This window comes from Dendrobates tinctorius, unplaced genomic scaffold (assembly GCF_039654945.1).
Source record: "Dendrobates tinctorius isolate UK_male_01 unplaced genomic scaffold, ASM3965494v1 ptg000462l, whole genome shotgun sequence".
NCBI classification, from domain to species: Eukaryota; Metazoa; Chordata; class Amphibia; order Anura; family Dendrobatidae; genus Dendrobates; species Dendrobates tinctorius.
This window is the reverse complement of record NW_027362124.1, coordinates 517501-532500: the sequence shown is the minus strand read 5'-3', so window position 1 is coordinate 532500 and position 15000 is coordinate 517501. Positions and strand designations below refer to the sequence as shown.

The following is a 15000-nucleotide window of genomic DNA, read 5'->3' as shown; positions in this document are numbered from 1 at the left end:
GTCATCATCAATGGGAACCATTCACAGTTTAAAGCTTTTCCCTCTTCATAATGTGGATTTGGAGTCAGTCAGCTCCAAAAACATCCTTAAAAATAATCCAAAAATGCTGAGAAGACTGAACATAATCATTTCCAAGTAAAAAAGACTTGATGTTCATTTGATCAGGCTTTGGAGCGTCTATTAACCATCTCAAGTTTCCAAAAATGTCCAGCGGTTAACTGAAATTACCATATCAATCTTCAGCTGTTTTTCACTTTGAACAGCTCCATACCTATAATACAAGTCAACGGTAAGGTTCGAAAGACCCTATAAAGGGTCCTGATTGACTTTTGTGTGCTACAAAAAAAGCCACAAAACACATTCAAAAGACGCCGAAAAGAATTTTTAGAAAAACACCACTAAAAATGTTTATAAGGCACTTTAGGAAATTCTGGAAAACACAAGAAAAGATGGCTTAGAGAAAAATCAAAAACACTTCCTGAAGCCATTTTGGCTTCAAATCCTTGTCAGATTCACCCACTTGGAAAGAGTGTTATGTGAATATTGACTCAAGTCACAGAGTATGAGATTGCTTGGTATGACATAGACAATGAGTGACATAGACAATTTTAATTTTTGCTAATCCTACTTGATTGACACCTTTGACCATGGTATTCCATGAATCCTTGAACTCTTTTTTTGTCTTTTATTATGTGGATTTTAAATTGCTTGTTTCATCATAAACATTGGGCATCGTCGATCTGAGTGCAGATGGAAAAATTGAAATGTGCGCCCAGGTTCCACTGAGATTTGAAGTGAGATAACATGATTCAAAGTCCAGCGTGCTAACCATTACACCATGGAACCAACCATTACACAGTCATGGCTGCGGCTTGTTGTGCTGAATAAAGCATATGAAATCGTGAACGATGGCGAAAACATTCTCCAAAGCTGCAGTGCAAATCTGCAATCATACACAATGGTAAATTGATATCTTATAACCTTTCATTCCACAAATTTACCAACATTTCCACGATATCACAGCAAGGACAGTTTGAAATGTTGATGCAAAGTGGCTAGTAAAAAGATTGCTGTATCTGTTACTTGGAAAAAGTGTGAAAAAAATAAATTGCAAAACTTATACTGTTAGAAAACTGTTCATCCAGTAGTTGATAAAGATTAGCATTGCATGGTAAAAGGCTTCATCTGAGAGATAATTTAAGGTTTGTGCAAATCAAAGTGCATGTCCCAGTCCATTAGCCAGGAGAGCGGTCTGTGGCTGCTGGACAAGATCAAGAGAAAAACCTCTTACCTGATGGCACCCACGGTGCTTCTTTTGATTAGCGGCAAGTCGCACATGTAATGTTGCTCCAGAATAGATTATCTAAAGAACAGTCAAAGATAAAGTCAGTTTGGTCCTAGAAACTCGCTCCATCACAGATCACTGTCATGGGGAATAGACTAGTAAACATGCAAATTGAACAACAAAGATAAAAGGTCAAAAAGTTATTGAAACATAGACATGGTCAGCAGGTTTTGAACCTGCACAGGGAGACCCCAATGGATTTCTAGTCCATCGCCTTAACCACTCGGCCACGACTACTCGGACGTCAAGCTGTTATGAGTTTCACACATGTTTTCTAATAGCACCATGATCAAGCTCAGTGATCACCCCTCTGGAAGACATCTCAGAAAATGAAAAGAAAATACAAGGTCTCAGTAAAATGCAAAAATCTGATTTAAAGTCATCATCAATGGGAACCATTCACAGTTTAAAGCTTTTCCCTCTTCATAATGTGGATTTGGAGTCAGTCAGCTCCAAAAACATCCTTAAAAATAATCCAAAAATGCTGAGAAGACTGAACATAATCATTTCCAAGTAAAAAAGACTTGATGTTCATTTGATCATGCTTTGGAGCATCTATTAACCATCTCAAGTTTCCAAAAATGTCCAGCGGTTAACTGAAATTACCATATCAATCTTCAGCTGTTTTTCACTTTGAACAGCTCCATACCTATAATACAAGTCAACGGTAAGGTTCGAAAGACCCTATAAAGGGTCCTGATTGACTTTTGTGTGCTACAAAAAAAGCCACAAAACACATTCAAAAGACGCCGAAAAGAATTTTTAGAAAAACACCACCAAAAATGTTTATAAGGCACTTTAGGAAATTCTGGAAAACACAAGAAAAGATGGCTTAGAGAAAAATCAAAAACACTTCCTGAAGACATTTTGGCTTCAAAACCTTGTCAGATTCACCCACTTGGAAAGAGTGTTATGTGAATATTGACTCAAGTCACAGAGTATGAGATTGCTTGGTATGACATAGACAATGAGTGACATAGACAATTTTAATTTTTGCTAATCCTACTTGATTGACAGCTTTGACCATGGTATTCCATGAATCCTTGAACTCTTTTTTTGTCTTTTATTATGTGGATTTTAAATTGCTTGTTTCATCATAAACATTGGGCATCGTCGATCTGAGTGCAGATGGAAAAATTGAAATGTGTGCCCAGGTTCGACTGAGGTTTGAATTCAGATAACAGGATTTAGAGTCCAGAGTGCTAACCATTACACCATGGAACCAACCATGACACAGTCATGGCTGCGGCTTGTTGTGCTGAATAAAGCATATGAAATCGTGAACGATGGCGAAAACAGGCTCCAAAGCTGCAGTGCAAATCTGCAATCATACACAATGGTAAATTGATATCTTATAACCTTTCATTCCACAAATTTACCAACATTTCCACGATATCACAGCTAGGACAGTTTGAAATGTTGATAAAAAGTGGCTAGTAAAAAGATTGCTGTATCTGTTACTTGGAAAAAGTGTGAAAAAAATAAATTGCAAAACTTGTACTGTTAGAAAACTGTTCATCCAGTAGTTGATAAAGATTAGCATTGCATGGTAAAAGGCTTCATCTGAGAGATAATTTAAGGTTTGTGCAAATCAAAGTGCATGTCCCAGTCCATTAGCCAGGACAGCGGTCTGTGGCTGCTGGACAAGATCAAGAAAAAAACCTCTTACCTGATGGCACCCACGGTGCTTCTTTTGATTAGCGGCAAGTCGCACATGTAATGTTGCTCCAGAATAGATTATCTAAAGAACAGTCAAAGATAAAGTCAGTTTGGTCCTAGAAACTCGCTCCATCACAGATCACTGTCATGGGGAATAGACTAGTAAACATGCAAATTGAACAACAAAGATAAAAGGTCAAAAAGTTATTGAAGCATAGACGTGGTCAGAAGGATTTGAACCTGCGCAGGGAGACCCGAATGGATTTCTAGCCAATCACCTTAACCACTCGGCCACGACTACTCGGACGTCAAGCTGTTATGAGTTTCACACATGTTTTCTAATAGCACCATGATCAAGCTCAGTGATCAACCCTCTGGAAGACATCTCAGAAAATGAAAAGAAAATACAAAGTCTCAGTAAAATGCAAAAATCTGATTTAAAGTCATCATCAATGGGAACCATTCACAGTTTAAAGCTTTTCCCTCTTCATAATGTGGATTTGGAGTCAGTCAGCTCCAAAAACATCTTTAAAAATAATCCAAAAATGCTGAGAAGACTGAACATAATCATTTCCAAGTAAAAAAGACTTGATGTTCATTTGATCAGGCTTTGGAGCGTCTATTAACCATCTCAAGTTTCCTAAAATGTCCAACGGTTAACTGAAATTACCATATCAATCTTCAGCTGTTTTTCACTTTGAACAGCTCCATACCTATAATACAAGTCAACGGTAAGGTTCGAAAGACCCTATAAAGGGTCCTGATTGACTTTTGTGTGCTACAAAAGAAGCCACAAAACACATTCAAAAGACGCCGAAAAGAATTTTTAGAAAAACACCACCAAAAATGTTTATAAGGCACTTTAGGAAATTCTGGAAAACACAAGAAAAGATGGCTTAGAGAAAAATCAAAAACACTTCCTGAAGCCATTTTGGCTTCAAATCCTTGTCAGATTCACCCACTTGGAAAGAGTGTTATGAGAATATTGACTCAAGTCACAGAGTATGAGATTGCTTGGTATGACATAGACAATGAGTGACATAGACAATTTTAATTTTTGCTAATCCTACTTGATTGACAGCTTTGACCATGGTATTCCATGAATCCTTGAACTCTTTTTTTGTCTTTTATTATGTGTATTTTAAATTGCTTGTTTCATCATAAACATTGGGCATCGTCGATCTGAGTGCAGATGGAAAAATTGAAATATGTGCCCAGGTTCCACTGAGATTTGAATTCAGAGAACAGGATTCAAAGTCCAGAGTGCTAACCATTACACCATGGAACCAACCATTACACAGTCATGGCTGTGGCTTGTTGTGCTGAATAAAGCATATGAAATCGTGAACGATGGCGAAAACAGGCTCCAAAGCTGCAGTGCAAATCTGCAATCATACACAATGGTAAATTGATATCTTATAACCTTTTATTCCACAAATTTACCAACATTTCCACGATATCACAGCTAGGACAGTTTGAAATGTTGATGAAAAGTGGCTAGTAAAAAGATTGCTGTATCTGTTACTTGGAAAAATTGTGAAAAAAATAAATTGCAAAACTTATACTGTTAGAAAACTGTTCATCCAGTAGTTGATAAAGATTAGCATTGCATGGTAAAAGGCTTCATCTGAGAGATAATTTAAGGTTTGTGCAAATCAAAGTGCATGTCCCAGTCCATTAGCCAGGACAGCGGTCTGTGGCTGCTGGACAAGATCAAGAGAAAAACCTCTTACCTGATGGCACCCACGGTGCTTCTTTTGATTAGCGGCAAGTCGCACATGTAATGTTGCTCCAGAATAGATTATCTAAAGAACAGTCAAAGATAAAGTCAGTTTGGTCCTAGAAACTCGCTCCATCACAGATCACTGTCATGGGGAATAGACTAGTAAACATGCAAATTGAACAACAAAGATAAAAGGTCAAAAAGTTATTGAAACATAGACGGCAGGATTTGAACCAGCGCGGGGAGACCCCAATGGATTTTTAGTCCATCGCCTTAACAACTCGTCCACGACTACTCGGACGTCAAGCTGTTATGAGTTTCACACATGTTTTCTAATAGCACCATGATCAAGCTCAGTGATCAACCCTCTGGAAGACATCTCAGAAAATGAAAAGAAAATACAAGGTCTCAGTAAAATGCAAAAATCTGATTTAAAGTCATCATCAATGGGAACCATTCACAGTTTAAAGCTTTTCCCTCTTCATAATGTGGATTTGGAGTCAGTCAGCTCCAAAAACATCCTTAAAAATAATCCAAAAATGCTGAGAAGACTGAACATAATCATTTCCAAGTAAAAAAGACTTGATGTTCATTTGATCAGGCTTTGGAGCGTCTATTAACCATCTCAAGTTTCCAAAAATGTCCAGCGGTTAACTGAAATTACCATATCAATCTTCAGCTGTTTTTCACTTTGAACAGCTCCATACCTATAATACAAGTCAACGGTAAGGTTCGAAAGACCCTATAAAGGGTCCTGATTGACTTTTGTGTGCTACAAAAAAAGCCACAAAACACATTCAAAAGACGCCGAAAAGAATTTTTAGAAAAACACCACCAAAAATGTTTATAAGGCACTTTAGGAAATTCTGGAAAACACAAGAAAAGATGGCTTAGAGAAAAATCAAAAACACTTCCTGAAGCCATTTTGGCTTCAAATCCTTGTCAGATTCACCCACTTGGAAAGAGTGTTATGTGAATATTGACTCAAGTCACAGAGTATGAGATTGCTTGGTATGACATAGACAATGAGTGACATAGACAATTTTAATTTTTGCTAATCCTACTTGATTGACAGCTTTGACCATGGTATTCCATGAATCCTTGAACTCTTTTTTTGTCTTTTATTATGTGTATTTTAAATTGCTTGTTTCATCATAAACATTGGGCATCGTCGATCTGAGTGCAGATGGAAAAATTGAATTGTGTGCCCAGGTTCCACTGAGATTGGAAGTCAGATAACATGATTCAAAGTCCAGCGTGCTAACCATTACACCATGGAACCAACCATTACACAATCATGGCTGCGGCTTGTTGTGCTGAATAAAGCATATGAAATCGTGAGCGATGGCGAAAACAGGCTCCAAAGCTGCAGTGCAAATCTGCAATCATACACAATGGTAAATTGATATCTTATAACCTTTCATTCCACAAATTTACCAACATTTCCACGATATCACAGCTAGGACAGTTTGAAATGTTGATGAAAAGTGGCTAGTAAAAAGATTGCTGTATCTGTTACTTGGAAAAATTGTGAAAAAAATAAATTGCAAAACTTATACTGTTAGAAAACTGTTCATCCAGTAGTTGATAAAGATTAGCATTGCATGGTAAAAGGCTTCATTTGAGAGATAATTTAAGGTTTGTGCAAATCAAAGTGCATGTCCCAGTCCATTAGCCAGGACAGCGGTCTGTGGCTGCTGGACAAGATGAAGAGAAAAACCTCTTACCTGATGGCACCCACGGTGCTTCTTTTGATTAGCGGCAAGTCGCACATGTAATGTTGCTCCAGAATAGATTATCTAAAGAACAGTCAAAGATAAAGTCAGTTTGGTCCTAGAAACTCGCTCCATCACAGATCACTGTCATGGGGAATAGACTAGTAAACATGCAAATTGAACAACAAAGATAAAAGGTCAAAAAGTTATTGAAACATAGACGTAGTCGGCAGGATTTGAACCTGCGCGGGGAGACGCCAATGGATTTTTAGTCCATCGCCTTAACAACTCGTCCACGACTACTCGGACATAAAGCTGTTATGAGTTTCACACATGTTTTCTAATAGCACCATGATCAAGCTCAGTGATCAACCCTCTGGAAGACATCTCAGAAAATGAAAAGAAAATACAAGGTCTCAGTAAAATGCAAAAATCTGATTTAAAGTCATCATCAATGGGAACCATTCACAGTTTAAAGCTTTTCCCTCTTCATAATGTGGATTTGGAGTCAGTCAGCTCCAAAAACATCCTTAAAAATAATCCAAAAATGCTGAGAAGACTGAACATAATCATTTCCAAGTAAAAAAGACTTGATGTTCATTTGATCAGGCTTTGGAGCGTCTATTAACCATCTCAAGTTTCCAAAAATGTCCAGCGGTTAACTGAAATTACCATATCAATCTTCAGCTGTTTTTCACTTTGAACAGCTCCATACCTATAATACAAGTCAATGGTAAGGTTCGAAAGACCCTATAAAGGGTCCTGATTGACTTTTGTGTGCTACAAAAAAAGCCACAAAACACATTCAAAAGACGCCGAAAAGAATTTTTAGAAAAACACCACCAAAAATGTTTATAAGGCACTTTAGGAAATTCTGGAAAACACAAGAAAAGATGGCTTAGAGAAAAATCAAAAACACTTCCTGAAGCCATTTTGGCTTCAAATCCTTGTCAGATTCACCCACTTGGAAAGAGTGTTATGTGAATATTGACTCAAGTCACAGAGTATGAGATTGCTTGGTATGACATAGACAATGAGTGACATAGACAATTTTAATTTTTGCTAATCCTACTTGATTGACAGCTTTGACCATGGTATTCCATGAATCCTTGAACTCTTTTTTTGTCTTTTATTATGTGGATTTTAAATTGCTTGTTTCATCATAAACATTGGGCATCGTCGATCTGAGTGCAGATGGAAAAATTGAAATGTGTGCCCAGGTTCCACTGAGATTGGAAGTCAGATAACATGATTCAAAGTCCAGCGTGCTAACCATTACACCATGGAGCCAACCATTACACAGTCATGGCTGCGGCTTGTTGTGCTGAATAAAGCATATGAAATCGTGAGCGATGGCGAAAACAGGCTCCAAAGCTGCAGTGCAAATCTGCAGTCATACACAATGGTAAATTGATATCTTATAACCTTTCATTCCACAAATTTACCAACATTTCCACGATATCACAGCTAGGACAGTTTGAAATGTTGATGAAAAGTGGCTAGTAAAAAGATTGCTGTATCTGTTACTTGGAAAAAGTGTGAAAAAAATAAATTGCAAAACTTGTACTGTTAGAAAACTGTTCATCCAGTAGTTGATAAAGATTAGCATTGCATGGTAAAAGGCTTCATCTGAGAGATAATTTAAGGTTTGTGCAAATCAAAGTGCATGTCCCAGTCCATTAGCCAGGACAGCGGTCTGTGGCTGCTGGACAAGATCAAGAGAAAAACCTCTTACCTGATGGCACCCACGGTGCTTCTTTTGATTAGCGGCAAGTCGCACATGTAATGTTGCTCCAGAATAGATTATCTAAAGAACAGTCAAAGATAAAGTCAGTTTGGTCCTAGAAACTCGCTCCATCACAGATCACTGTCATGGGGAATAGACTAGTAAACATGCAAATTGAACAACAAAGATAAAAGGTCAAAAAGTTATTGAAGCATAGACGTGGTCAGAAGGATTTGAACCTGCGCAGGGAGACCCAAATGGATTTCTAGCCCATCGCCTTAACCACTCGGCCACGACTACTCGGACGTCAAGCTGTTATGAGTTTCACACATGTTTTCTAATAGCACCATGATCAAGCTCAGTGATCAACCCTCTGGAAGATATCTCAGAAAATGAAAAGAAAATACAAAGTCTCAGTAAAATGCAAAAATCTGATTTAAAGTCATCATCAATGGGAACCATTCACAGTTTAAAGCTTTTCCCTCTTCATAATGTGGATTTGGAGTCAGTCAGCTCCAAAAACATCTTTAAAAATAATCCAAAAATGCTGAGAAGACTGAACATAATCATTTCCAAGTAAAAAAGACTTGATGTTCATTTGATCAGGCTTTGGAGCGTCTATTAACCATCTCAAGTTTCCTAAAATGTCCAACGGTTAACTGAAATTACCATATCAATCTTCAGCTGTTTTTCACTTTGAACAGCTCCATACCTATAATACAAGTCAACGGTAAGGTTCGAAAGACCCTATAAAGGGTCCTGATTGACTTTTGTGTGCTACAAAAAATGCCACAAAACACATTCAAAAGACGCCGAAAAGAATTTTTAGAAAAACACCACCAAAAATGTTTATAAGGCACTTTAGGAAATTCTGGAAAACACAAGAAAAGATGGCTTAGAGAAAAATCAAAAACACTTCCTGAAGCCATTTTGGCTTCAAATCCTTGTCAGATTCACCCACTTGGAAAGAGTGTTATGTGAATATTGACTCAAGTCACAGAGTATGAGATTGCTTGGTATGACATAGACAATGAGTGACATAGACAATTTTAATTTTTGCTAATCCTACTTGATTAACAGCTTTGACCATGGTATTCCATGAATCCTTGAACTCTTTTTTTGTCTTTTATTATGTGGATTTTAAATTGCTTGTTTCATCATAAACATTGGGGATCGTCGATCTGAGTGCAGATGGAAAAATCGAAATGTGTGCCCATGTCCCACTGAGATTTGAACTCAGCTCATAGGATTCAAAGTCCAGAGTGCTAACCATTACACCATGGAACCAACCATGACACAGTCATCACTGCGGCTTGTTGTACTGAATAAAGCATATGAAATCGTGAACGATGGCGAAAACAGGCTCCAAAGCTGCAGTGCAAATCTGCAATCATACACAATGGTAAATTGATATCTTATAACCTTTCATTCCACAAATTTACCAACATTTCCACGATATCACAGCTAGGACAGTTTGAAATGTTGATGAAAAGTGGCTAGTAAAAAGATTGCTGTATCTGTTACTTGGAAAAAGTGTGAAAAAAATAAATTGCAAAACTTATACTGTTAGAAAACTGTTCATCCAGTAGTTGATAAAGATTAGCATTGCATGGTAAAAGGCTTCATCTGAGAGATAATTTAAGGTTTGTGCAAATCAAAGTGCATGTCCCAATCCATTAGCCAGGACAGCGGTCTGTGGCTGCTGGACAAGATCAAGAGAAAAACCTCTTACCTGATGGCACCCACGGTGCTTCTTTTGATTAGCGGCAAGTCGCACATGTAATGTTGCTCCAGAATAGATTATCTAAAGAACAGTCAAAGATAAAGTAAGTTTGGTCCTAGAAACTCGCTCCATCACAGATCACTGTCATGGGGAATAGACTAGTAAACATGCAAATTGAACAACAAAGATAAAAGGTCAAAAAGTTTTTGAAACATAGACGTAATCGGCAGGATTTGAACTTGCGCGGGGAGACCCCAATGGATTTCTAGTCCATCGCCTTAACCACTCGGCCACGACTACTCGAACGTCAAACTGTTATGAGTTTCACACATGTTTTCTAATAGCACCATGATCAAGCTCAGTGATCAACCCTCTGGAAGACATCTCAGAAAATGAAAAGAAAATACAAGGTCTCAGTGAAATGCAAAAATCTGATTTAAAGTCATCATCAATGGGAACCATTCACAGTTTAAAGCTTTTCCCTCTTCATAATGTGGATTTGGAGTCAGTCAGCTCCAAAAACATCTTTAAAAATAATCCAAAAATGCTGAGAAGACTGAACATAATCATTTCCAAGTAAAAAAGACTTGATGTTCATTTGATCAGGCTTTGCAGCGTCTATTAACCATCTCAAGTTTCCAAAAATGTCCAGCGGTTAACTGAAATTACCATATCAATCTTCAGCTGTTTTTCACTTTGAACAGCTCCATACCTATAATACAAGTCAACGGTAAGGTTAAAAAGACCCTATAAAGCGTCCTGATTGACTTTTGTGTGCTACAAAAAAAGCCACAAAACACATTCAAAAGACGCCGAAAAGAATTTTTAGAAAAACACCACCAAAAATGTTTATAAGGCACTTTAGGAAATTCTGGAAAACACAAGAAAAGATGGCTTAGAGAAAAATCAAAAACACTTCCTGAAGCCATTTTGGCTTCAAATCCTTGTCAGATTCACCCACTTGGAAAGAGTGTTATGTGCATATTGACTCAAGTCACAGAGTATGAGATTGCTTGGTATGACATAGACAATGAGTGACATAGACAATGAGCGACATAGACAATTTTAATTTTTGCTAATCCTACTTGATTGACAGCTTTGACCATGGTATTCCATGAATCCTTGAACTCTTTTTTTGTCTTTTATTATGTGGATTTTAAATTGCTTGTTTCATCATAAACATTGGGCATCGTCGATCTGAGTGCAGATGGAAAAATCGAAATGTGTGCCCAGGTTCCACTAAGATTTGAACTCAGATCACAGAATTCAAAGTCCAGAGTGCTAACCATTACACCATGGAACCAACCATTACACAGTCATGGCTGCGGCTTGTTGTGCTGAATAAAGCATATGAAATAGTGAACGATGGCGAAAACAGGCTCCAAAGCTGCAGTGCAAATCTGCAATCATACACAATGGTAAATTTATATCTTATAACCTTTCATTCCACAAATTTACCAACATTTCCACGATATCACAGCTAGGACAGTTTGAAATGTTGATGAAAAGTGGCTAGTAAAAAGATTGCTGTATCTGTTACTTGGAAAAAGTGTGAAAAAAATAAATTGCAAAACTTATACTGTTAGAAAACTGTTCATCCAGTAGTTGATAAAGATTAGCATTGCATGGTAAAAGGCTTCATCTGAGAGATAATTTAAGGTTTGTGCAAATCAAAGTGCATGTCCCAGTCCATTAGCCAGTACAGCGGTCTGTGGCTGCTGGACAAGATGAAGAGAAAAACCTCTTACCTGATGGCACCCACGGTGCTTCTTTTGATTAGCGGCAAGTCGCACATGTAATGTTGCTCCAGAATAGATTATCTAAAGAACAGTCAAAGATAAAGTCAGTTTGGTCCTAGAAACTCACTCCATCACAGATCACTGTCATGGGGAATAGACTAGTAAACATGCAAATTGAACAACAAAGATAATAGGTCAAAAAGTTATTGAAACATAGACTTAGTCGGCAGGATTTGAACCTGCGCGGGGAGACGCCCATGGATTTATAGTCCATCGCCTTAACCACTCGGCCACGACTACTCGGACGTCAAGCTGTTATGAGTTTCACACATGTTTTCTAATAGCACCATGATCAAGCTCAGTGATCAACCCTCTGGAAGACATCTCAGAAAATGAAAAGAAAATACAAGGTCTCAGTAAAATGCAAAAATCTGATTTAAAGTCATCATCCATGGGAACCATTCACAGTTTAAAGCTTTTCCCTCTTCATAATGTGGATTTGGAGTCAGTCATCTCCAAAAACATCCTTAAAAATAATCCGAAAATGCTGAGAAGACTGAACATAATCATTTCCAAGTAAAAAAGACTTGATGTTCATTTGATCAGGTTTTGGAGCGTCTATTAACCATCTCAAGTTTCCAAAAATGTCTAGCGGTTAACTGAAATTACCATATCAATCTTCAGCTGTTTTTCACTTTGAACAGCTCCATACCTATAATACAAGTCAAGGGTAAGGTTCGAAAGACCCTATAAAGAGTCCTGATTGACTTTTGTGTGCTACAAAAAAAGCCACAAAACACATTCAAAAGACGCCGAAAAGAATTTTTAGAAAAACACCACCAAAAATGTTTATAAGGCACTTTAGGAAATTCTGGAAAACACAAGAAAAGATGGCTTAGAGAAAAATCAAAAACGCTTCCTGAAGCCATTTTGGCTTCAAATCCTTGTCAGATTCACCCACTTGGAAAGAGTGTTATGTGAATATTGACTCAAGTCACAGAGTATGAGATTGCTTGGTATGACATAGACAATGAGTGACATAGACAATTTTAATTTTTGCTAATCCTACTTGATTGACAGCTTTGACCATGGTATTCCATGAATCCTTGAACTCTTTTTTTGTCTTTTATTATGTGGATTTTAAATTGCTTGTTTCATCATAAACATTGGGCATCGTCGATCTGAGTGCAGATGGAAAAATTGAAATGTGTATCCAGGTTCCACTGAGATTTGAATTCAGATAACAGGATTCAAAGTCCAGAGTGCTAACCATTACACCATGGAACCAACCATTACACAATCATGGCTGCGGCTTGTTGTGCTGAATAAAGCATATGAAATCGTGAACGATGGCGAAAACAGGCTCCAAAGCTGCAGTGCAAATCTGCAATCATACACAATGGTAAATTGATATCTTATAACCTTTCATTCCACAAATTTACCAACATTTCCACGATATCACAGCTAGGACAGTTTGAAATGTTGATGAAAAGTGGCTAGTAAAAAGATTGCTGTATCTGTTACTTGGAAAAATTGTGAAAAAAATAAATTGCAAAACTTATACTGTTAGAAAACTGTTCATCCAGTAGTTGATAAAGATTAGCATTGCATGGTAAAAGGCTTCATCTGAGAGATAATTTAAGGTTTGTGCAAATCAAAGTGCATGTCCCAGTCCATTAGCCAGGACAGCGGTCTGTGGCTGCTGGACAAGATCAAGAGAAAAACCTCTTACCTGATGGCACCCACGGTGCTTCTTTTGATTAGCGGCAAGTCGCACATGTAATGTTGCTCCAGAATAGATTATCTAAAGAACAGTCAAAGATAAAGTCAGTTTGGTCCTAGAAACTCGCTCCATCACAGATCACTGTCATGGAGAATAGACTAGTAAACATGCAAATTGAACAGCAAAGATAAAAGGTCAAAAAGTTATTGAAACATAGACGTAGTCGGCAGGATTTGAACCTGCACGGGGAGACCCCAATGGATTTTTAATCCATCGCCTTAACAACTCGTCCACGACTACTCGGACGTCAAGCTGTTATGAGTTTCACACATGTTTTCTAATAGCACCATGATCAAGCTCAGTGATCAACCCTCTGGAAGACATCTCAGAAAATGAAAAGAAAATACAAGGTCTCAGTAAAATGCAAAAATCTGATTTAAAGTCATCATCAAAGGGAACCATTCACAGTTTAAAGCTTTTCCCTCTTCATAATGTGGATTTGGAGTCAGTCAGCTCCAAAAACATCCTTAAAAATAATCCAAAAATGCTGAGAAGACTGAACATAATCATTTCCAAGTAAAAAAGACTTGATGTTCATTTGATCAGGCTATGGAGCGTCTATTAACCTTCTCAAGTTTCCAAAAATGTCCAGCGGTTAACTGAAATTACCATATCAATCTTCAGCTGTTTTTCACTTTGAACAGCTCCATACCTATAATACAAGTCAACGGTAAGGTTCGAAAGACCCTATAAAGGGTCCTGATTGACTTTTGTGTGCTACAAAAAAAGCCACAAAACACATTCAAAAGATGCAGAAAAGAATTTTTAGAAAAACACCACCAAAAATGTTTATAAGGCACTTTAGGAAATTCTGGAAAACACAAGAAAAGATGGCTTAGAGAAAAATCAAAAACACTTCCTGAAGCCATTTTGGCTTCAAATCCTTGTCAGATTCACCCACTTGGAAAGAGTGTTATGTGAATATTGACTCAAGTCACAGAGTATGAGATTGCTTGGTATGACATAGACAATGAGTGACATAGACAATTTTAATTTTTGCTAATCCTACTTGATTGACACCTTTGACCATGGTATTCCATGAATCCTTGAACTCTTTTTTTGTCTTTTATTATGTGTATTTTAAATTGCTTGTTTCATCATAAACATTGGGCATCGTCGATCTGAGTGCAGATGGAAAAATTGAAATGTGTGCCCAGGTTCCACTGAGATTGGAAGTCAGATAACATGATTCAAAGTCCAGCGTGCTAACCATTACACCATGGAACCAACCATTACACAGTCATGGCTGCGGCTTGTTGTGCTGAATAAAGCATATGAAATCGTGAACGATGGCGAAAACAGGCTCCAAAGCTGCAGTGCAAATCTGCAATCATACACAATGGTAAATTGATATCTTATAACCTTTCATTCCACAAATTTACCAACATTTCCACGATATCACAGCTAGGACAGTTTGAAATGTTGATGAAAAGTGGCTAGTAAAAAGATTGCTGTATCTGTTACTTGGAAAAAGTGTGAAAAAAATAAATTGCAAAACTTATACTGTTAGAAAACTGTTCATCCAGTATTTGATAATGATTAGTATTGCATGGTAAAAGGCTTCATCTGAGAGATAATTTAAGGTTT

At 37.5% G+C, this 15000-nt stretch overlaps 5 non-coding genes across 5 annotated transcripts; all 5 read right to left on the bottom strand.

Annotated features, from left to right (window-relative positions):
• Window positions 1–4940: 4940 nt before the first annotated feature.
• Window positions 4941–5022, bottom strand: TRNAF-AAA (transfer RNA phenylalanine (anticodon AAA)). The gene has a single exon. It is a non-coding gene; the product is annotated as a tRNA-Phe (tRNA).
• A 1641-nt stretch (window positions 5023–6663) lies between these two features.
• On the bottom strand, window positions 6664–6745 carry TRNAF-AAA (transfer RNA phenylalanine (anticodon AAA)). The gene has a single exon. It is a non-coding gene; the product is annotated as a tRNA-Phe (tRNA).
• A 3364-nt stretch (window positions 6746–10109) lies between these two features.
• Window positions 10110–10191, bottom strand: TRNAS-AGA (transfer RNA serine (anticodon AGA)). Its single transcript has one exon. It is a non-coding gene; the product is annotated as a tRNA-Ser (tRNA).
• A 1657-nt stretch (window positions 10192–11848) lies between these two features.
• Window positions 11849–11930, bottom strand: TRNAY-AUA (transfer RNA tyrosine (anticodon AUA)). The gene has a single exon. It is a non-coding gene; the product is annotated as a tRNA-Tyr (tRNA).
• Window positions 11931–13571: 1641 nt separating this feature from the next.
• TRNAF-AAA (transfer RNA phenylalanine (anticodon AAA)) lies at window positions 13572–13653 on the bottom strand. Its single transcript has one exon. It is a non-coding gene; the product is annotated as a tRNA-Phe (tRNA).
• Between the last annotated feature and the right edge of the window lie 1347 nt (window positions 13654–15000).